At 35.5% G+C, this 24495-nt stretch overlaps 1 protein-coding gene and 1 non-coding gene across 3 annotated transcripts in view; one reads left to right on the plus strand and one right to left on the minus strand.

Moving 5' to 3' along the window:
* Positions 1–24495, minus strand: part of KIAA0825 (KIAA0825 ortholog) — a 429746-nt gene that overhangs the window by 153109 nt on the left and 252142 nt on the right. The gene's annotated exons all lie outside the window — the stretch shown is intronic.
* On the plus strand, positions 367–438 carry TRNAC-ACA (transfer RNA cysteine (anticodon ACA)). Its single transcript has one exon. It is a non-coding gene; the product is annotated as a tRNA-Cys (tRNA).

The following is a 24495-nucleotide window of genomic DNA, read 5'->3' on the forward strand; positions in this document are numbered from 1 at the left end:
ATACCATCCTCAAAGGAAAGAGATTTTCCAGTTTTAAAATAACTGTACTTCAGCATTAACCAGTTTAAAAGTAAAATCCCCTTAGAACTGAAAATACCCCACCCACCCTTTGCTATCATATTCCAAGTTTATAATCATTATAACACAAAGAATGCAATAAAAATAAAATGTATGTTATTCTGAGATTAGTAATCTAATTTCCTTTATTCACAAAATCTGAGCCCTCATGCACCAAAGAAAAACTGACTAAATTACCTGCTAACACCTTGTAACATCAACAAGTCTTTAAAACCTACCTTAAAATAAAGGCCACCTTTAAATAATAAGCCCTGACTTTTTACTTCTCCCCAATACAAATTGGTTGCTTCCCTGGTGGCTCAGATGGTAAAGCATCTGTCTACAGTGCAGGAGACCCAGGTTCGAGCCCTGGGTTGGGAAGATCCCTTGGAGAAGGAAATGGCAATCCACTCCAGGACTACTGCCTGGAAAATCCCGTGGACAGAGGAGCCTGGTAGGCTACAGCCCATGGGGTCGCAAAGAGTCGGACACGACTGAGCAACTTCACTTTCACTTTCAATACAAATTCCAATTTAAATTTGTGGAACCAGAAAATATCACAGGTACTGTTGTTCTAAGATCAAAATACTAATTTCAACAACAAAAAAGTAGAATTTTTTTTTCTGTACTTCAAATCATTAAAGTGTTGTCTCTACTCATTTTTTGCAATAAAATAACCAGTCTTTCCTGATTTCATGCACATAAGCCAAAATTCTTACAGTTAACTTGTAAGACAAATCTCTCTTTCTGTTACACACACACACACACACCTTTCTTTAGGGCTATAACAAAAAAAAATCTCATTGCCCACTAGTGAAACGGCCTATCGTATGACTATGATACAATCAGAATGCAGTGTTTCCCAGCCAGTACAATGTGGGACTGACATATGACATTTATGAAGTCAGAACCCTTCCCCCAATTTTTACTGCCTATTCCCCAGTAGGGTTTCACGATGTAAAATGAACTAAAGGCAACTGTGTGCTCATTAGCTGTACCACTTCTGATACATTAGGTCGATTGACAATGAACCACTGTGACATCAAAGTGCAGGTGTAAAAAATAATAAGGCAACTGCGTGTGCAACAAAATCTCACTAACTGACAAGGTGTAATAAATATGCAAGGAGGCCGTTTCTTATTCATCCAAAGTGTAGCATGGTACATCAAACATAAAACCCACGATAGGGTTTTGACATGCCAAACTCAATTAAAATTTGTTTTTATGACAATCAACACAGAGACTCAGTGACTTATTTGTGAATGTAAAAGGTGATTACACAAGTACCAATAGAAGAATCCAAAGATAATAAGAGATTCAGATAGTGTCAGAAGCAGAGCTAATGTCTAACTCTGCAAAAACTAATTTTAATAAGTGAAAGAGAAATTATAATGGAAATTATTTCAGTACACTTCAAACTTTAGAGACCTCATGTTTATTGGAAGAATATTCACATTATTACCTCTCTATGAACCATGCCTCAGTGCTCCAATGGCTCCATGATCTTAATGCTTAAAAAATCCTCAAGTGGAAAACTTAAAATAATTAATACAGCAAAATAGTGATAAAAATTTTAATAATGTATCTGTATATATATCACCATGTGGTATATACATCTGTATATACATGACCAGTCATGTACTGGTTTTATTTAAAGATAAAAAGGAGAAAGGGGGAGTCTAATTGTGATTTTATTTCCTAGAAAATTAACTACATTGCTAATTCCCACAATTAAGAATGTATTTACATTTCATTGCCTTTGAGAGCCAGCTAGACCAATTGCAATGGTGTACCATTGCAACTGTGAAATCATGAACTCGAAAGATGATAAATCCATCGGGAAAGAGTTGTTTAGTTTTGGTATGCCCTCATAAGTTAAGAATTGACAAAATGATTCTATGTCATGGACTGTCTGGGAAACTCCCGAAACATACTAAAAAGTTATAGAAATGCGTCCATTTTTTTTCACCTGAGGAAAATGTGCCATTAGAACTTTTGGTGAGTATGAAACATTTTACTTTCATAAGATGCTAGGAATCCTGACCACATTGGTAGGTTTACTATTTATGTATGTTTGCCTTTTATTATTGGAGTATTGTTGCTTTACAACGTCACGTTAGTTCCTGCTGTATCACAAAGTGAACCAGCTACATGTTTACCTGTTTGCCCTCCCTCTCACTTTCCCACCAAGATATACTACTAAATTCTATCACTGTACCCTCCAAGCCTTCACTTGGTAATAAAGTGACTTAGATAATCTCTTCTCAGAAATCTTTAATGGATCGTTTTGAGAAAACATGATGGAGTTATTAAAGAGAAGTTATCAAGATGTTTTTAACAACACTGATACCAATTTTCAAGTATGAACGCTGTGGTAGCCATCTTTTCCATAATTTGTTCGGGCAGTGAATTGCTTTAATGATAAATGAAGACAGAACAATAGAAGGGGCTTCCCAGGTGGCCCTAGTGGTAAAGAATCTGCCTGCCAAAGCAGATGTAAGAGATGCTGTTTCGATCCGTGGGTCAGGAAGGTCCCCTGGAGGAGGGCCTGGCAACCCACTCCAGTGCTCTTGCCTGGAGAATCCCATGGACAGAGAAGCCTCGTGGGGCTAGAGTCCAGAGGGTCACAGAGAGTCAGCCAGGACTGAAGCGATTTAGCACGCATGCATAACAGAAACAGCACATCATAGTTATGCATTTTAGACTTTAGTACACGTCCAGATCGTCTTCAGAGCTGGCTACCAGTGTAGCTGCCCAGGCCTTATCCCAGGCAATTGGATTAGGTGTCTAGTGGGTGAGACTTGGGTTTAGGTATCTGTCTTCATCTCTATAGGGGTTTCCCTGCTGGCTCAGCAGTAAGGAATCCACGTGCAATGCAGGAGACGTGGGTCCAGTCCCTGGGTCAGGAAGATCCCCTGGAGAAGCAAATGGCAACCACTCCAGTATCCTTGCCTGGATTCCCATAAACAGAGGAGCCTGGCTGGCTACAGTCCATGGGGTTATATGAGTTGGACATGACTTGGCACCTAAGCCACGACCACTATCCATCTAGGTGATTCTGACAAACACAAGCTTTCTATTGATCCCCTCAAGATAAAGATTAAAAATGTATCTTCTCAGGTGGATTTCTAAAAAAAAAAAAACAAAATTACTGTAAAGTTTGGGTCATGATTACTTTAGACCAAAAGGAGAGACTGCCTTCCTCTGGATCCTCATAGAATCTTCTGCCACTTGGCACTTAACACACAATATATTATATTTTCATTATCTTAAAAATTTTTTTCCTTGCCAAACACAGTAACACTGAAAGCAGGACCAGTCCTCTATCTTTCTAATTTCCTTCGGTGCTTTTCAGAAATCACACTTTAAGGAAATAGTCATTGACTGGCATTGGGTCACCTCTTTAGTAAGATGGTAAAAAACAAATTGCTGTTGGTAGACTAAGAAAGCTACAGGATCAAAGAGCACAAGTCTTTTTCAGTGCAGATAAGCAAGTGTTTAATCATATGGGAGTAGAGTGAAGGGAGTTTTCTATACTAAACCTTTCAGGGTCACTGATGCACAGAAAAATTCAGGTGTTATTCATGGGAAAATGAAATTAAATTCAACAAGGATTTATCGAATGTTTCTGCTGAGGGCTAGATACTGTGATGTCAGATATTGTTGGGGGCCGTCACTCCATGACCTCTAAGAACCCAACACAGTGCTTTTTAACTATCCTACTCAGAATTTCTTTTCTATTCTAAAACTAACTTCAATTTGGATTTAAACACTTGTGGAAAAGAAAACAATTAGATGTAGGCTCTTCTCTCAAGGAATTTTGAATCTAAATAATATTGATTTCAAAGATCAAACAGCCTACCCAATTACTGGGCTGAAAGTAAAGGGAAGTTAGTAATATCTCAGAAGGAAAAGAAATTTATTATGATAACTATTTAAAGTATAACAGTACATGAACACATGTGTGCACACAGAGAAATGTGAACATATATTTGAGCGTCTGCAGATTTTCTAAGTATGTAGCGTAAAGTTCCCTGCTGGAAACAAGAAGGTTTGTGTTTTAAGCTGGGATTATTCACCTATTTTATGTGATGTTTCAATAAATATCAGAGTGAGTTCCTATATCCACTCATTCATTCAACAAATATGTGTACCCTGTGTTTGTGCAAAGAGTTTCCTTCCATTGATCCTGAGATAGATTCAGGTACTCAAGCTTAAGGGACCTTTCAGCCATCACGTTTTTTTGATGGAATGAGACTGAATGAAAATCCTTTCCATTCAGCATCATCTCCAATCCCCAGAGAGAAGTCTTTGCCATAGACCACGCCATGGAAATTGGAGTTAAAGGCAACACACCCCACATTGCCGAAGACGTGATTGAAAGCTTGAAACTGGCTACATCCACTCTCGGTCAGATCTCAGTGCTCTCTTGATTCACTCTGCGCTGGTCATGCTCCTGTATTATCTGCAGTCATTATTCTCTCACCCACTGTACCTTAGGCTCCTGTTTGGTATAAATTACGACACTTTACCTTGTATCATCTTCAGCAATTAGCACAGTGCTCTGTACCAAGGTAGCCAATAAATGTTAGTTAAGCTGATGAGAAAGTAAATGGAAAACCTGGTATTCACTGTGGCTGTAGTGGTGATGTTAGTGTGGGATATATCAAGACACAGATCTGCTCCCACAGAATTTACATTTCAGCTGGGGGTGGGGGGGAAACACACATGCTCAAGTGACTACAATGCAAAGTATGAAGTGATAGTGTGATTAGGGTCATGGAAGGGGTACAAAGGAGGTGCTAGGAGAGTTCAGAGGAGGGAGAAACCACGTGCAGCTGTTCAGGGCCCAATGTTCTGCTCAGGGCACTGAGGATTATTGGATAAAACAGAGTACATTGGTGCAACTGGATATAAAACTCACTAGTAGGATGAAACAGACACATGGTTTCCAGTTACAAATAAAAACCCAAAGATGCATATATCAAATCCAAACCGAGTGGTACACTCTGCGCTATCCTGCTTGTGAAAGAGAGAGAGAGATGGTATGAGAGTGGTTGGTAAAGGCTTTGTGAAGACACTCTGCTCTGAGCCTTTGACAGTGGACGGAGTGACTAGATTATAAGCAGGGATTTGAGACATGGGATATGAGACTGGCAATGCCTCAGAAAGGAAGCTGAAAAAAAAGGAGACACTATGCAGTTGCCTTTCTTTGTAAAAATCAATCATCTGGAGCCATAGCTCATCAGTTCCTTCCAATGAGCCCTAAAGGAGAGACGAGGATAGTGGATGAAGTCTCCCATGGTACAAACAGCAGATAGGGCTTGAGCAGCTCTAACAGTGGACACATATCCCTGGATATCTTCAGGCTTTGCCTAGGGAACGTAATGGTGTGCCCTCTGCCCCCTTGATCTTGCTACTCTATGTGAATCCGTTAAAGCCATTGTTCCATATTTTAACTCACTTCTGACCTCTGATCCTTGTGCCAGATAATTGACACATTATGCTAAACATTTCTGAAGCTGGATATGACTCTTCTAATGAAAGATTAAAAAGTGCTATAAAATAATTGTGAGAGAGAAAATTGGTTATAAATACAAAGGTAATATGCCTCAGGAAAATTCATCATGTTCCTATTCCATCGTAAGGAAAAACAGAATTTTTTTGTTTTTTCCTGTGAAAACTTCACACTTTGCTTGTTACAGCTCCCCAGGTGATGAACCCTTACATTTTCAGAATATTATTCCCGCTGAAATGAAATCAAACACTTTTCCTCCATCTATCTTTGGCTCCTAATTTGAACGGATTCAAGATTTGGGCTACATGTTTTTTCCCCAGTTTTATGTTTTCTTTCACTGAGATATTTGCAAAAAACAGAGTTCTTATTGAGTTTAATAATTTTGCTTTCACATCCAATCCTTGTTTCTAAGTAATTTTTAAAGCAAAGACTTTTTTCATAGCAAAATCACATGTTATTTTTATCTTGAATAGATAAAAACCATGAAAGTAACATGGTGGGAAAAGAGTAGAACATGGTCAACTATTTTGAATACCACAATAAATTACAGGAAAATAAAATTACTACAGAAGTAATTTTTCTTATCAATAAGCCAGTAGTATTAACTAGGGCAAAGTTATCCCCAGAAATGAGGTAGTTTTAAAAAAACAGCTAACAAATTACTGAATAAGAAATGCATATGAACTCTACTCTAGAATTATACCAATTTGGAAAGATTTTCAAAATCCATTATATGTAACATGTAATGAAAGCTTCTGGTTTCATTCTGAAAAGCTTCTTATCATTTGCTTATTTCATGAGAAAAACAGGACAACCATAAGATTTTTATAATGGGTACCTTAATTGTACTTAATATGACTAACTATACACAGAAGATACATAACACCCATGTATTTATATCAAAATATCATGAAGACTGTGGTGCATATTAAAAGTATGCAGGATCTATTTTTGTTTTGTAAAATTGTAGAAAATTTGTAAATAGCAAGGGTGACCTCCAGTGTGCAATAGGTTTATGCCATTGCATTTTTTCAGTGACAGAAACTGTGTGTTGGTCTACTCCAGTTCTCTAAGAGTGCTAAAGATAAGGAGAAAGGGAATCTCTGTGTCAAAATGAGTCTGAAAGTTCAAAGCAATGCTTTGTTTGTTTGTTTTAATTTTTTCGAAGCTTACAATGCTGCTTGGAATCTGAAAACACACACAAAAAAGCATTAAGCACTGGAAAATAATCTGTGACTAATAAAAGTTAGAAAACTATCTTTCTTACATATGATCTGATTAGGCCTTATACTCACTAAAGCTTTGGAGAATAAGTTCAACTGACATTTTTTTAAATGCGACATACTGCCATGCAAATAGTGAAACTACCTGATGTAATCTCTCTACACTGATACTGACACTCCCACCAAATAACAAACACCACCAAAAATCAAACTTAAAAAGCTTTGTAGAAAGTCGTCAAGATCAAAAGCTTTTCGCTGTAGATAAAATTTCTATGAAAAGCTAATGGCTTGCCACATTGTATAATATAATTTCTATTTGTCTCTAATCTCGAGACAATAAAAACTATTCACATGAAAAGAGAAAGCCTGATGCTTTCCTTACAAGCCAGTCCAGCGTCATTCACTTCATCTTTTACACTGCAGATAACACAAATCATCCAAAACTACCAGGGAATTTTTTTCTTTGCCGACTTTATTTTCACGTCTTTACTTGGTAATCAACCTAAACTCTGGGGGGGAATGAGGTTCCCTTTCAAAGGATTTTATTAGTAAAACATCAAGTTCTGCCTTAGCTAACCAGCCCACACAAAAGATCTAATTATATGGGTGCCCACCCGAGCTCCTGCCTGTCACAGTCGGTGTCACTCAAGTCTATCACTCTTTCCATTAGGCATATCTCCTTTCAAAGGTCTACACCGTGGACGGCAAAAATTTGCTTCAGGCTGACTCTTGGCATAAAAGGTATCAGGCTGAGAATGAATTCCTTTCTATGAATATTCATAACAATCAGTGTGGATTTCTTAAATTCCTAGACAGAGAAAAGTATACATGACTACTTGAGACCTGTTTTGTTTACATAACTTATACATTGCATGTGTGTGGATAAAATGCTTATTTACTGATAGAATAGAATTAATGAATTATTTAAAACTCACCTCGGTGATCATATTCACTAGTTTTAATAAACTATGAAATTCCCAAGTATGGCATAATCTCAGAAACAATAATTATTCCTTTGGACTTGTTATGATCTATCATGTCAAGAGTCTGTGTGCTACCTACTAAGAAATGCTGGAGCAGGCCCTGACATGTTGCACCCTAATGGCTCCAAAGGAGCCATTACCATCTATTGTGTCAATATTTTGCGTGCTAAAGAGGATCCACAGAAGAGTTCTAAACCAGGCCTCTGCATATCAGACAGTAATGATGACTCAATCTATTATGTCAATAACATGGTAAGAAAAAGTCATTCTCTTGAATGTAAACAATTACAGTCATAGGCATGTTTTGTCAATGATCTGCTTAGAATATACTTTGAGTACTTGCAGAAGATAGCATTTTTTAGATTTCACTAGAATAATATATATATATATATTTTTTGGTTCTAAAATTTTGTTTTCAAACATCATTTTAAATGTGACAAATTAATATCATAGAAAGGTTTGGATCAAAAATTCAATTCACCCGAACAAATTATTTTCACAGACTCCTCAAGTCAAATTAAGAGTTCCTCAAAACATTTTAGGTAACTTTGTATATAAAGAAGATACCTTTTACTTTGTTTCTGGTAGGAAACAATTCAAAATTATCATTGCAGCTTAATTCACACCAATATATGTAGGTACCACAAGGGGCCCAGCATAGAAAATATGTAAGGACTCATTACATTCTCTATACATTTTCTAATCAAGGAGGAAAATTAAGGCCAGGTAGCAGAATCTATGTTTATTTTTGAAGATATCATTATAAACGATGATTTTCCTTTCAGAACAAGTTTGTTAAAATGTATCAGAATTCTACTTTAAGATATCAATCGTGGAATGTTGATTATATCTTTAAATACTAAGAATTATTAAAGGATGCTTAAAAATACAAAGGGCATCTGAAAAATAATATGTAAGCAAGAAAAATCATGATAAATTACTATAGTCTAATGTAACTTCTTTGAAAGCTACATTTTAAAACTAGAGAGAAGAGAATCACTTTTATGGCTTCATATTAATAAATTTATTTCTCATCATAGTTATTTGCTGAAAACCTTTACTGGCAAAATGCCAGCTATATTCTGTGCCAAGTTGAAGATCAAGAATTAAAAAACAATAGTATAAGATGCCTTACATTTAATATAATGATACTAATAAAATGTCTTTTTTGGTAATTTTACACAAATGGATTAAATACCATAAAAAGTGAATACAGTACTTTTTCTGAGTATTGATTTTTAAGAAATAGTTTCTAAGATGTGTCAGACATGTCTAGATTTTTGAGCAAGAGAGCATTTTTTTTTTTTTAATCTTGGCTCTGTTCTTATAAAGCAATGTTTTGGCAAAGTCGGCAAGTTCTTTAAATGAAGATCTTTTTTTCCCCCCTTCTGGGTATCAGGAGACCATTTTAATTCACTCACCAGCTAAATTCTCAAAGGAACGAGTGTATATGGTAACATAGGAGCCAATATCCTAGCTATCAGTTTTCATACAGCCTGGCTGGACCTTTACATTACGGCTGCCCCACATTTATTGTTCTTTCATTGCCTCTGTCAGCATTTCCTGACAGCGCATTATGGAGCACATGGCTACAAAGTCAGTATCAATCAGTCCACGATCATGCAGATATAAGTAGCAGACTATTGATAATGGGCCTTAAATCAGATCATCATGATTTAAGCATAAGACTCTTAAAAGGCAGCAATCTCACGGGAACTCCTACTTGCCTGTACCTCTTACAAACCCCACAAGCCAGTTTCTACTACCTACCACCTACAACTTCTCAGAAGGGGGCAAAAAAAGGATCCATTAAACACACATCACCGCAACCCATTTCACCATGTAAATCGAAGCAGGAAAACAAAGATGGCAATTAATACAACTTTCATTCTCATAAAAAAAAAATGTGCAGAAGTCATACGGAATACCTCCCTTCACACTAAATGAAGCCAACCCCCCAAGCCCCACATACTCCTCATGTCGATAGCAGCAGTTTTGTTGTGCTTTGGAAATGTCTTACTTCAAAAGCCTTTCAACTTGATATGGCCATTTAGCAAGAAAAGTGAGAGAATTCAGAGTTTAGAGGTATGCTACACCAAACTCAAGGCACCATTTTAAAGACAAAAGCATCTAATTTTTCCCAGACATAAATAATAAAACAAAACAGGAGTTGCATGCAAATTTGGTAACATTAAATTTAAGGTGATAAACAGAATGGAGGCTGGCTTCTTGTTTAGTATTCCTTAGTTATCACCATAATTGCTGCATGTCTGTCATCACTAGAAAAAAAAAAAGTGTCTTTCTCAGCTGCTCCCCTGCTTGTTTTGTTCGCTGTATTCTTGTAAAGTGGGAGAAAATAAGTGTCATTTAATGAATAGTGCTATTCTTTGTCTGACAGCTTCATATCTGTTAGGTGTAGGAGGCCTCGTACTTTCTTTTTCTGATAATGTTTTTGACAGTGTGCTAAATTCCTCCCCCAAAAGGCCGGCGTGTATATTCTGCTAAAAGGGGCTTCATCTATCCTGAATGGGTGCCCTCTTTTAACCCCCTTCAGCTTCTGTTCTTACATTAATTGAGCTGATCAGATTGAGCATATGAATTTGTCTTTGATGTATTCGTATGTTTAGTTGACGTTGCTCGCTCTCTCATTGGCAGCGGACAGAGCTCTCAGACAAATAGGACTGTTGCCATGGTAACAGGCAATAGCTAGGGATCTCTTGAAAAATATTTTTATTTCAAAATTCAAACTGGAAAATTCTCACTGGATATGGTTCTCAGTTCTAAACGTGTCATATCTAATGATGAATGCAATTAGGAATCCCACCAGTGTTTTAAATAATAAATTAGCCTAATTTTCTAGGCCTGGCATGATGACATACAAATACTAAAAAGGCGTCTTCTTTTTTAAAATCCATGACAAAGGACTTATTAATGACTTTTGTTCTTAGGATTTCAAATTAAAACGCATGGTAGGCTAATGATAGCGCTTTCTATCTGCTAAAAACCAGAGGTCTAGAGGTAAATTTATTATTATTTTTTTAAGAAAACACTTCAAGCTGCTCTGATATTTGGTTATTTCATTAAAAAAAAAAAGCAGGTGTAGAAATCCTTCTATAAATCTTGAAAGCTATAGCAGTTGGTAAATCTCAGTGGACAAAAAATGCCCATAGCCATTTTTAATTACTGAGCATGAAGAAAACGGACGGATGGTAAACATAAGTTTTATAGATCACTATCATCTTGTAATGGTGGAATTTTCAAATTCTTACTATTTTACCTGAAATACAAGGGAAAAGTGGAAATAAATGGCTCAGTGTGTGATATAAATGGTAGTTATCCTTAAAACTTAATTTATTCACGATCATGCAATTCCAGTTACATCGCTTCCCCTCAATGTGGGGTTTCGAGAACAATGAAAATCACTGTACGGTTGGGCAGTTTCAAGGATCTGACATAATGTGTAACCACTTTATATAGAGGGTTATTAAAAACCAATCAGATGTTTCTATTTGTTAAATTCATTGTTCAGTTCTTTAGTTTTTGTTTATCACTGTGTTTATATGTTAACATGCAGAACTTAGCTTTTTGACTGTGATCGGCAATGGTGCTACTTTCTTAAGTCAATATAAGAAAATCAAGCAAATCCATATAGATTTTGGGTTTGTCTGAGGAAAATCAGTCATACTCAAACTTTAGAAGGTCAGCATACAAAATAACCAACAATCAAATTAAATTAAACCCCAATAGTCATGGATGTCTCTAGTACTCAAATCTTCCCATGGTAAATATGGCTTTACATCTGTACATGCAAAAAAGTTTACACTTAAAGGAAAATATAGGAAAAAAAGTTAAACCTAGAATGGTAACAGGTACTAATTTCTACTCTTTTAGTATTATTCTCTCTGTAGTAATTTTGTTACTATGGTCTAAATAGGATATGACTATTACAAGTTTTATTTAGATTATGCTACTAAATCACCCCAAATCTTACTTTTCTCCTCAAAAATTGAAGTGCAACATTTCCAAAAATATCTCCCACCCCTCAAAAAAAAAATCTGTTAAGTGAAAAACTGCAGGGGACTAGCCAAGACATCTCAGTTTGCATCGGTAAGTGAACGTTTCTCCCCTTAACTCTATTTCCAGTCTGTTTCATCTAAAAACCCACAGTGACGACAGCAAGTCCAAATCAACTTGAGAGTTCTCTAGGAAAGCTGTGGCCTCCTGCAGCTCTCCTGGAAGGGGAGCGTGTACTTGGGGGGTCCAGGCATGCTCCTCACCCCACCTGGCTATCCTGAGGGTCAAATACAAACAGTCCGCTCTGATGAGGACATATTGTTTTTTTTTCTTCAAAAAGGCTTTAGATGTTTTTTCTCCTGAGTTGGGGAAGTATGACTTTTCAGAGTAGTTAGAAACAATATTTAAATTTTTCTTTTTTTGCTTTTTTTAAAAATTACAAAGGTAATTCATACTTAACACAAAAGCCAAAAAAATATATTGGAAGTACCGCTTCATCCCCAAAGCTGACCACTCTACCTTAAAAGAACCACCACGTTCAAGTCAACACTTCCTTATACATCAGTTAACACTTGGTCATATATCCAGGTAGATACATAGTAAAAACCATTTCGGAAGCACCACATTTCATTTACCCTCCACGTTAGGGCCCAAGATGATAAGTGATATGAGAAAGGGAAAAGAAAGCAGGAAAGTTTTTCTGTTTCTTTGTCCTGTGCCTAAATTAAATAGTAAGACATGAGAAAGAATACTGTTTCACCTCTCGGTCATCAACAGCCACAGCCCTGGAGCAGGGCGGAAGTGGATTCTGGCCCTTCCTCTCTCATCACCGACATAAACCCTCTGAGAGCCTGGAAGTCCCAATCCTCAATGTCCTCCAGGTCTTCCCCGGTCTGGAAGCCACTTCCTTGAGGTGAGTGACAATCAGAAGTGAGAGTATGCACTCCTCCTTGGAGTAGAGTACCATGTCGCCGTGTTGGCTTTAAAAAGGAAAGCCCTGCCTTTAAGTGTTTAAAACATTTTGCAAACATGAAGCAGGATGATGCCAGTTGCTTCTCCTGCTCAGCACTGCACAGACCTGCTCCAGACACTGAGTTCCTCACTGACTCTGGAGCTCAAGGCTTAAGCCAACTCCGCAGGTGGCCAGCAAGCCCCAAAGAACATGAAGCATGTTGTTCTGAAGCCCAGGCTGCATCCCTCAACTCCAGGGATGTAACTTAAAGACAATTTACCTCGTAAAATATAAGGCAGCTCAGGGCAGTGGAAAGAGACCTAGATTTGGAATCAGAATGACAGGGTCAGACATTCTCACCAGCACTCAGACCTTCAGTGACCTTCCTGAGTCATAACGTCTTCATCTATAAAACAGGGATCCCAATGTGCTAGGGTTATTGTGCAGCAAAAATGAGATGACACATATATGTGTGTTCTAAAATGTGCTTTAAAAATTATATAGAGATTGCACTTGAACCCTTTATCCTCTATATTATAAAAATTAGAAGCAGGCGTATTGACTTGGCCACGGAAGCTACATTTCTCCACAAAATCTTTAAACGTACACTTATCAGTCATGGATAACTAATTTTATAATGTATCACATTAAAATATAAACCTAATTTAACAAAATTACTTCTTTATTATTAAGTGGTTTGTTTTCATATAATATTTATAAAAATGTCTAATTCCTATATACTGTTTTTTTTCCTGCAACAAGAGTATGCCTTGAATTCATTAATTTAGAAAGTAAGAGAAATTAGAGAGAAAATTAGCCAAAGGCAAACAATTATGATTCAGTAAATTATAATTAAATAAAACTACTTGAGAAATAGAGAATTTATTTTGATATAAAATTTCTAGCTTGCATATTTCAGAAAAGTTAAATTAGATTCATCATTAGCAATCATGTCTGCTATAGATGATATATAAACATGCATACTATATCTATGCATATATAATAGGTATAAAATTAGGCAAGATGGCTATAAATACACAAACTAGTGTCTGAATTGTAGGTAGATTATATTCTGAAAGTTAATGGGTAAATGGCTTATTAACAACTTGGGTGTATTTTCTTATACAAACAACATTAACATAATGCTGTGGGCCCAGACTACTTCAGGAAAAATCCATTTGACCCATAATTTACCATAGGGATTAATAAGCATACAGGGACAAGAGTCTTTTGTAGAAAATATACACCTGCCCTGGTTGGTGCCCCCACGCTCTTTCAGTCATTATTGGAGAGCTGGAAAGGGTGGTACACAGGACTGTGTTCTGAGAGCCCAGAGTACAGATGACAATTATTTACTCTTAGAGGAAAACCCAAACTCAAAAGATCAGGAACAGGAGTAAAGAATGATGGCAGAGATGGCATATGCTATTTCCTGCTACATAATAACATAAGTATTAGCCAAAACTAACATTAAATAGAAGAGCTAAGCAGGCTGGGATTCATGGGAAGTCAGAGGAGGTTGAGAAATTAGGAGAGGACTGGGAAATGCTGGCACGGTGGCTGCCGTGGTAGATGGAAAAAGAGGAGAGACTTAGTGGGAATGTTTCCTTTTCTTCCTAATACTACACCTTCTTGTCTCCAGAAGGATTGTCCTGGGGTAGTCAGAAGTTGATCCAAGAGCCAAATGAGAAGGACTAAGAGACACGTGGAGGAAAGAGGGACACAGTTCCATAGATGGAAGTACCAGAGTTGGTACTGAGGGAGAAAAAGGAAAACAAGTCCAAGTGCATTCACTGAAAAGGGGAGGGGTACCCAAAGCCATGGCTGTCTGTGAACCTTGGTGAGAAGAACTCAAGAGAGACAGTGGCACTTGATCACTCCCTCTCTCCCTGCCAGCCTCCCTGGCCTCTCTTATTTTCCTTCTTGGTCTACTGACCATTTTTTCTCAATAGCCTAACGATCTTCCCCCTCACAGCTTCTCTGATTGTTAGCCCTGGCTCCCAGCTCTCAATCAAGATCCAAAAAAAATCCAAATCAGTTCCATCCTGGCATATAAATACTATCACTGCCACAACAACTCCACCTCCAATCTCTCCTTTGAGTTCCACGTTCTTACGTATTTTTTACTTCTGCTAGGTGATCTCTTGAAGGCATCTCAAAAGTAATATGTACAAAGTATTTCAGAGACCTCTTGATGCTCCCCCTCATTCAACCTTCTCCCAGGTTTCTTTTTCTCAAAGAGTCACACTCTTATTCACACAGTGGTTCAGGTCTACAGCCTGGGAGATATCCTTGATTTTGTTTCTCTCGCATCTCAGACTTGATCCATCAGTAACCCTTCAGGTTCTGTTTTTCATATGGTTCAACTCAGCATCTTCAAAATAGATGCCAAATCCAGTTAGGTGAGCCTAATTCCACCTAGAACTACTGTTGCGGCATTCTAATTTTTCTCTTCCACTCCTCTCACTCTTACAGTCCATTCTTGGCATAGCAATGCTGCGAATGTGTAAGTCAGGTTACATCCCTTCAAGCTCAGGATCCTCCAAAAACTTATTATCACACGACATCAAAGCCTTTCTGGGTGATCTGGCCTCTGGTCACCTCTGCCTTCCTCTCCTTCCTCTCGCCCCTCGCTCATTCAGCTCCTGGCATAATGGGCTTCTTGCTCTTGCTGGATCATGCAAGACTTATTTCTTCTTTGAACAGAAAGGCTGTCCCTCTGCCTGATGGGCAATTCCCTAGAAATTTTCACAGCCTGCTCCCTCGGGTCACACAAATACCATAGATTCTTCCCTGGTTAACCTATCTAAAAAGTCATCCTCCTCCATACCCTTATGTGCTTTACTTTACATCACAGCCTTTATTACTACCTGATGTTATGTTACATACTAATTCAGTTTATCATCTTATCATTGTTAGACTATAAACATTAAGAAGGTAAGGATTCTGTCCAACTTGTTCCCTACTGCTCCCCCGAGCCTAAAATAGTCCTGACCTCGTAGCTATGTTAATGCTAATTATTGACATCCCAAATCTTTCATTTTTCACAAATGAAAAATATTAGTTAATCCCATTGATATGTAAAAATCACATCTTACAAAGGAAAAAATGTTATGGTACTTGGACATTAATCCACCTTTCAGAATGTATTTTGCATGATTTTTTTTTAGTAATAATTTTCAAAACCAGTTTGATTTTTCAAATGCAGTTCAGACTTTTAAAAGTAAGTACTTTCTAAATGTACACACTAGGACGGGGTGGGGGGTGCGGAATGAAAAGGCTGACAAATTCTTTACTCTTATATTTTTAAAATGTGTTCTGAGATTTAAGAAGTAATTATGTAATTCTTCCTAGTAAGATTTTGTAAAATAATTTACTATTTGACAGTTTGTATCATAGTTTTTCACACTATATCTGGAGTTATGAATGAAACTATAAATGGCCTACACTATGATCTAAAGTAGAAATCCCAAGGGTAGGGTAAAATAGAAATCCCAAGGGTAGAGTGTTTATTTATATTAACAGGTTAAATACTATAAATTTATCAACTATCTAGAAGAAATATTATGAATAAATGCTAATACCTTTCAAGAGTTATAAAAGTGAGCATTGCATGTCATTTATTTATGCTATGTACTCAAAGTTAGTGGCATGAATGTTATTAATAAAAAGCTGATGTTTATAGCGTGCTTACTTTGTGCCAGGTACAATCTGAAGTCTTTGATAAATTCATCTAATCCTTGAAACAACTTTACAAAGCAGCTCTATTTTACAGATGAAAATACTGAGGCCTTGAAAGGCTGTCTGCCCAATAACACACAGATAGGCAGATCTAAGATTTGAAACTAAGCAATCTAGCTCCAGAACATAAAAAGTTAACCACCAAGGAGTTACCTCACATGTTCTTTGCTCTGTGATTCTGCCCTCCAGGTGTATTTCACTTAGCAAAGAGGTTTTTCATATGTAACAGAATATCAATAATGGGAAATTCTTTCCTAAACTGTACTTTGAAAGTACACCTTTTGATTTGATCAAATCACCTTTTGATTTGAAAATTATGGTCATGGAAAATAATTTATTTAACACATTGCTCATCTTCTAGTTGTCTTCAATTATTTAAAGGCACACTCATTAAAATTATGTTTAACAGGTGCTTCCCTGATGGTGCAGTGGCTAAGGTTCCACGCTCCCAATGCAGAGGCCTGGGTTTGAGCCCTTCCTATTCAGGAAGCTAGATCCCATGGGCCTCAACTAAAAACCAGCACAGCCAAATCAAAAAATTAATATTTTTTAAAAAACATGTTTAACAGAAAATAAATTTCCATTAGTAAAGTTGAATGTGTATAATTTCTAGACAGATTATTTTCATAAAAAGTAAGTTACAAATGATTGTAACTTACAAAATTTTACAATTAATATCTCACTCTAAATTCCAAACAAACTACAGATATCTTACCAACAAACAGATATTGTTTAAATTTTTTCTTTTTTTTACATAATTTGAACAGTCAAAAGCTACATAAAATGTCAAGATGTATGCTAATGATAAAACCTGCTTTTTAGGGTCTTAGAGACCAAAATTTTGAAGATTTATTCTTTGATTACTAACAACTATAAAATCATTCTCACTGGAAAGCAGAAATCACAGAGATTTTTTTTTTAATTACACTTTAAAACTCTTCAGAACACTAAGCCCCAAGAGGATCAATTTCTTAACCACCTACCTTTTAATATCTTAAATGTCTCTGTTATTAATACATTGTCTTTTTATACACACTACTATGTATACATAGATAACTAATGAGAACCTACTGTATAGCATAGGGAACTCCAGTCAGTGCTCTGTGGTGACCTAAATGGGAAGAAAATCTAAGGACAAGGGGATATATACATGTATCTATGTATATATATGTATGTGTGTGTATATATATATATTCATATATATATGGCTGATTCACTTTCACTGTATAGCAGAAACTAACACAACATTGTAAAGCAACTATACTCCAATTTAAAAAAATACATTCTTTATAAGGTATGTAAAGACCAAAAAATAATAGCTTTGAATAATTTAAAGGGTGCCCAATCTACCAGAAATCAAAGTTACCCATCTATAAAGTAACTGCCAAATAAGGCTACCACCTACTAAACATATAAGCTAATAATTTTAAAAAATCACTGTCAACTTCCTATATGTTAGACTGTCCAACACTCTGCATTCTACAGGCGTGCTTTGCACTCCAGCTGTAGCAGTAAAATTACTGAAACTGTAATTCTCTTAATATTTAAATAATATATTAAAATTTAATTTTCAGCACCTGGAAGAATCTGTTTGTGTGCCAGCAAATGAGGTAGCTGGGCCTGGAGCTCCTATACATATGGGACTCAAAAACAACCTATCACAAATAATTACTAAGCTAGAGCAGCTGTAGTCACCATAGTAGTCATTTAAAAATCAGGTCAAAGTTGCTTGAATTCTTTTCCATTTTCAAGATACCATGCGCATAAATTCTGTGGTGTTTATCTATTTGCCGCATTTTGTAAATTATTTACTTTTGCTGATAATTGTAGATTGAGGTGGGAAGGGCAGCAAGGGCATCTTGTGATTTTTTTTTCTTAATAAGTTGGGCATGTTTAAAGAAATTAAGCTCCTGATTTCTCAGGTTCTTTAAATGGCTTACATGAAAGTGCCAATCTGAAAGCACATATATTTGTTCAATCAGTTGACAGGAAGGACATATTCTGTGAACAAACAAACAAACAAAAAACTAAGGTATATTTACTGCTGTATATATCCAGTATCCACACACATTGTGTGTGCATGAAATGAGTCTAAACAAAGATACACACACACACATCATTAATAAGATATTCTTCACCGTATTCTCTCTATATTTTTCCAAACCATGATGCCATCTGGTCCACGTATAAAAGAAAATAATTTAAATTTTATAATTCATTGAATTTGAGCAAATTACTAGGGGAGGGGACTACTGAACTGAAGGTTCAAAAACATTTAATATTTTAGACACTTTCATTCACATCTAAGAAAGTAAAACTGTTTTAAAGAAAGCCTTATATAGACACAATTCCTAAGTTCACAACTCTATCTGAAATTGGATAGGTATTACATCTCCCCTCTCTTTCTCATCATTCCTAATATACTTACTGAGAAATAAAAACTCCAGAAAGCATGGAACATCTTAGAATTTTTTCCCCATCACTTTAGTGAGAGTCGCATTCCTTTACCCAAAAGCTCTAGATAAAATGAAAATTAATTTGAAAAGTGTCTTTAGTAAAAGGATGACAGCAGCAATAAACTCCATGCAAATAGAAATTTTAATTGCTTTATTTTTAGATTTCCAATCCAATTCTTGGATATGGAAAAAGGTATAAACATCTGTTTTGGGGAAGCATCAAATAACATCCTACACCTGATATTTAGGAAGAAAATAAATTAAGATTTTTGTTGTGGTTGTTGGAGGGAAAGATGGGGATTAGAAGACAGGAAGAAATGTACCAAGAATTTATACACTATTACCTTCAATCATTTTGATGCGAGTCATTCATACCACCACCATGCTAACAAGACATCCAATTTACTAAACAATGAATACTGAAAATACATTTAAAAAGGTACAAATGACTGTCCAAAGAATGACACTGAAAAATATTAAGTAACAGCTCTACCTCGAGATAAGCCTCACCATTAAAGAGTTTTAATGAAGAGAGCCTTCAAAGGCTAAATCAGGAGGCATTGATTAGATTGCCTCTAACTTTGTGTTTTGACACCTTCGTCTTTCGTGGCATTATATCGTCTCTGTGCATCTTACAAAGGAAGCATTTTACTAGGCCCACACAAGAACAGGAGACAGCAACGCTCATAAAAGAGACTGTCAAGGGTGTGAGCCAAAATGGGTCTCATTTGGATTTCAAGTGAAGAAAACTCCTAATGCATTTCATTACAATGTATGCGAACCTCTGAAAAGAAGGATGGATTGGGATTCTCGTCCCCATTAATTTATTGAAATGGATTCAGTTTTTTCTTGTATATCAAGAGAGACCATGTGTTTCAAGCAAGGTAACAATATTATAGTCCCAATAACCAAATATGCCATGATTCCGTATGCTCTTCTGTGAGATAAAGAGGATGCAATTTTCCTGATAATTGGGATTGGAGTTTAAAAATAAATCCTACAATAGCACGGCAACAAATAAATATTCTTTGTTAGTATCAGTTTTAAAGATATGATCAAGCTGCTATACAACACAGGGATTGATTCAGGCTTTGTTACCAAAGCAGGCTTTTCACCATTTGAAATCCTATTTTTTCCCCCCTGCTACTGTCATTCACGAATTGACTTTCTACTTCATTGAGGAATTGTGTGCATAACATAATTAGGATAACACCAAAGAAAAAGTCATATTTTATTGAAAGATAGTGAAAAGAGAATGAGACAAAGTCACAGCATTTTAAGCACTGTATTGAGGTCTATGCATACATGCCTTCATAAGAATGTTCTAGTCATCAAGGTACCTATTAGGTAATTCATGATTTTTAAAGAGGTGCTTATATTTGGCTGATTTGCCAACTTCATTAAAATGATACCCACCATTCAAAAACTTTCTATCCCTAACCACAGAGAAATGCCATGATCTAATGCTCTTAGACATCCTAAATAATTTCATAAATCTACAGGATTACAAATATAAGACATATGCTCTCATTGCTCTTTAACACCATTAACATTTAGAGATGATTGATTATGTTATACCAATAACATTCAGTGAATTCAAAGCTGATCTATTTTTTATGTAAATCACACAACCTGCTAGTCAAATTAAAGGTTAAATATACATAAAGTCTTAGAATAAAATACAGATAATCTTTCACATGGAACATGGACCCATAATGCACATACTCAAATGTAATAGGATCCACAAATTCACAGGTTGCTTACTAATTAAATCCAGAAAACCAGCATGAGCAGGTCCTCCTTATGTTGTTATACATTTTATTCCAAGTGGGAATAATATATCCACAGCAAAGTAGAATTGCAAAATATAGCTAGAAAACACAATTGGGAATAACTGTACATTTACAAACTTGGAAAGAACCCTCTATAAACAAATTCATATTCCTCATTTAAATTTTCCCAAGGATCTAACTATAAAATAGATACAGCAAGAATACGTATAAACAAAATATTCAGCATGTGTACATACATGTTGATGTGTGTGTGTATCCAGATATTCTTCAAGCAACAGAAACTATATACAAAAATTCTAACAGCAAATCTCAATTAAGTCTAGTATATGATTATTTTTTCAAGTTTATACATCTACCTGTAATACAGACAATAGAGGAATTTTTTGATGAATTGTAATTAAATTAGAATGATGTATGTTCCTTATTTTTATCTTGACAGTTCTTGTATTCTCAGGCAGAGCCTATTACACACAAATATACAGCAGGTTACTTGTTGAATAATGTATTTCAAGTACTTAAAAATTACCAGGGAGTTGCCTAAGATCTACATGTGAATACATATTTTGGCCTTAATTTTCATCAATGCATTTCTTCAACTGAGTATATTTCATAACCCACCAGCAAAGCAGTTAATATCAGTTTTTTTCAGGATATAACAAAGATAATCATACTATCTTTATGATATAAACTTTATGACATTCTGAATAAAACTGACAAGTACAAAATTTGATCCATAAAATAAGTGATATACTTATGTTAATTCACCTTTTAAAAGATATTATGTGTTGCTCCGTTTTTTTGACAAGGCTTCCATTCATACTAGAGACATGCTGAAAAACACTATATTTTCTCTCAATAAAGAAAATCACTTTACCCACTATCATGCTTGTTCTGTCTCAATAAAAAATCAATCATCAAATGCTTGCTTCCAAGTTTTACTTGTTAAACTGCCAATTTATGCATACAGTTTGGCTCAGCAGAATTTCACTCAGTACCATTTCTTTCATTATTATAATTTTGTACATCTCATAAAGTGTTTTAAACTCAGGGGGTAGGGGAAGTTATGAAAGTTTATACGCGCTTCTATGCAGCAATTGATGTTAGGGTTAAAATACAGTGGTAGGATGTAGTTCCAAATAATCATTTTTAAAGAAAAAGAAAAACCATATCTTTCTGTGGTTTTTCAAAGTAATAAAGGCCTGATTGATCCCACTGACTAAGGCAATTGAATCGGTTGTCTAAATGGTAGCAACATCAATGTCAGATATGTGGTTATCTTTTCATCTGGGCCCATTCTTGAATGTAAAAATCAGATGTTTGAAGGACATTTCACTGACCTGTTATGGCCTCTGCGACTCTCAAACACAATACTAGTATTCCTTATATAAGTGCCACATTTTGGATAAAAACCATTTCATCAATGATGCCTTTGCGACATCTGGCGGTCCTTAGGATATATAAAAATTACTTTTTGTTTTTCCAAATCTATCCGTACTTGAAATTCCAGACCAAAAGCCTTTGATACCCCCTAGCGGGGGCACAAAAGCACTCTGGCCTGTAAGCTAGGACGTGGACTACCATGAATCCATATGGTGCAAAAGGTCACAAATCTTGAGATGTGGTGACATCATGACAATAAGACACTTTCTAGACAGAAGCTGACCCATTTTGAATATAAAAAGGACCCTGATCACATGTTCCCACACATTTAATACTATGGAGAAAAAAGAAATATGCTAAGTGCTCTACACAGACACTGAACAGTGGTGTTTAAGGGTACCTAGAGTGCTCAGACTTGAGGAATACTAACCAGAGAGTCCTTGCAAGATTACTTTAAAGGATCACTGCATCCTGGTTCTTTATAAGTTGGTGCTCAGCAAATGTTAATAAGCAGAGGAGAAGTGGCTGAATCACAGGGTGCCTGTTTCTATGCAACCTTTCCTTCTTTTTTAAATTATTAATCCAGCCATACTGAAGCTTGTCCTACATGCTTGAGCCTCTATTTATATTTCTAGCAAAGCATGGAACTTGAATATCACTTTATGCAGAAGAAAAAACTGCCCTTTGGATTTTTATTCTTGTTCTACAGGCAATTCAGTATGAGGAAGGGGGAATAAAAACTCATTTCCATCTCTTCATTACACTCTCTACAGGTATATTTGCTGTCCACATTGAGAAATCATGACTTCACTAATCCTTTGCTCAGCAGGAGAAAATTACATGCACTATACAGTTGATTTTCCATTTATTCTGTGTCTTGGTGAAGTAGCACACTTGACAGCAATAAGATCAAATTCAAGTGCACTGTGCTTATTCTCTATTTTCAACCTTCCCCTCAAATATTTATCTGAAAATCTATATTATTTTGGCTATAAACCAGTACTTTCAAGGGGTTTTTCCAGAGAAAAGAACTTAGTTTTTCCAGATTTTGTTTTATAGCCAATATTTAATATGTATCTCATTTTTTATTTTTCAAGTGATTAATAATTAATAAGCAGTCAGTGTAACAGATAGCAGATTCACTTCTCCTGACACAACACTAAGATTTATTACATATATGCATATATTACTTGGTTGCATTCAAAGATATTTGTTTCATAATTGAATCAATTTATTTTTATTTATTAAAAAATATAGAAACTATCTTTGTAGAAATGAGCTTGAATTTACATGAAACCTTCTAAAATCTCATATATATTAAAAATTATCAGATGTCTTCCATTAGTTACATACTGCTCTTAGGGTGTCAATAACTTCCCTTGTTAGTATTTATAGATTGAAATTAGAAATGGATATACTTACCTTTTAAAATTATCCATGTTCTCCATTTTGACAATACAGGATCATATAGAACAATAAAGTAAATAGAACTTGACATTGCATTTCCTTGTAATTGTTTAAAAGGATCTTATTTAATTGAGAAGGCAGTATGATACAAAACACACCAGTGTGCATTATTTTAAAAAAGATATAAGAGGAAAAAAGCAAAATAGCCTATTACTATATTATTTATTAATATTTTAGATTATAAGATGGTTTGAGAAATAATAAAGTAAAAACTATAATGAAATACATTGAGTAAAATTGACACCTAATCAAATACTACTCTTTGCCTAAAACATTCATAAATATTACAATAGAAGCTAAAAGAAACAGACAACAGACATACCTTTATAATAATATGGATTAAATCTTTTAAAATGTTAAAGCAATAATTTTGATGAAGAATAATACCAATTATATAATCCTCCTACCTGTAATTACACACAAAACTAGCAAAATATGTTTTCAATATGACTACACATATAGATATAAAAAGTACAGTCATAATTCTACAGTAAATTTCATTTTCTTGATCTGTCTTTTAGGAATATATTTGTAGGATATTATGGAGAAATTTTAGTATGCAACTTCCAGAGCCACACCAAGAATTACCAAAATAAATCCTGCTCTCAACTCTCAAAACAAATAAATGGAAATTTTGCTACATTATCTAAGTGTTTATTAAAGTTACTTTGTTTTGTGAAGGCCATGTTGGAAGCACCAAAAAAGGTGAAAAGACATAGAAGGATTAAGAAGAGTAAGAAAATGAAATGGAAATCAGCAAACAACTCAATGATGTTAAATACGGAAGGCATTGAAGGAGATCTAACATAAGCAGAGTTGGCATCTCTTTAAAAAAAAAAAAAGAATTAAACAAATGGAATGGGGAAAATATCCAAAGATATAATTTAAGAAAACTTACCAGAAATAGATTA

This window comes from Ovis canadensis, chromosome 5, assembly GCF_042477335.2.
Source record: "Ovis canadensis isolate MfBH-ARS-UI-01 breed Bighorn chromosome 5, ARS-UI_OviCan_v2, whole genome shotgun sequence".
Taxonomy (NCBI): domain Eukaryota; kingdom Metazoa; phylum Chordata; class Mammalia; order Artiodactyla; family Bovidae; genus Ovis; species Ovis canadensis.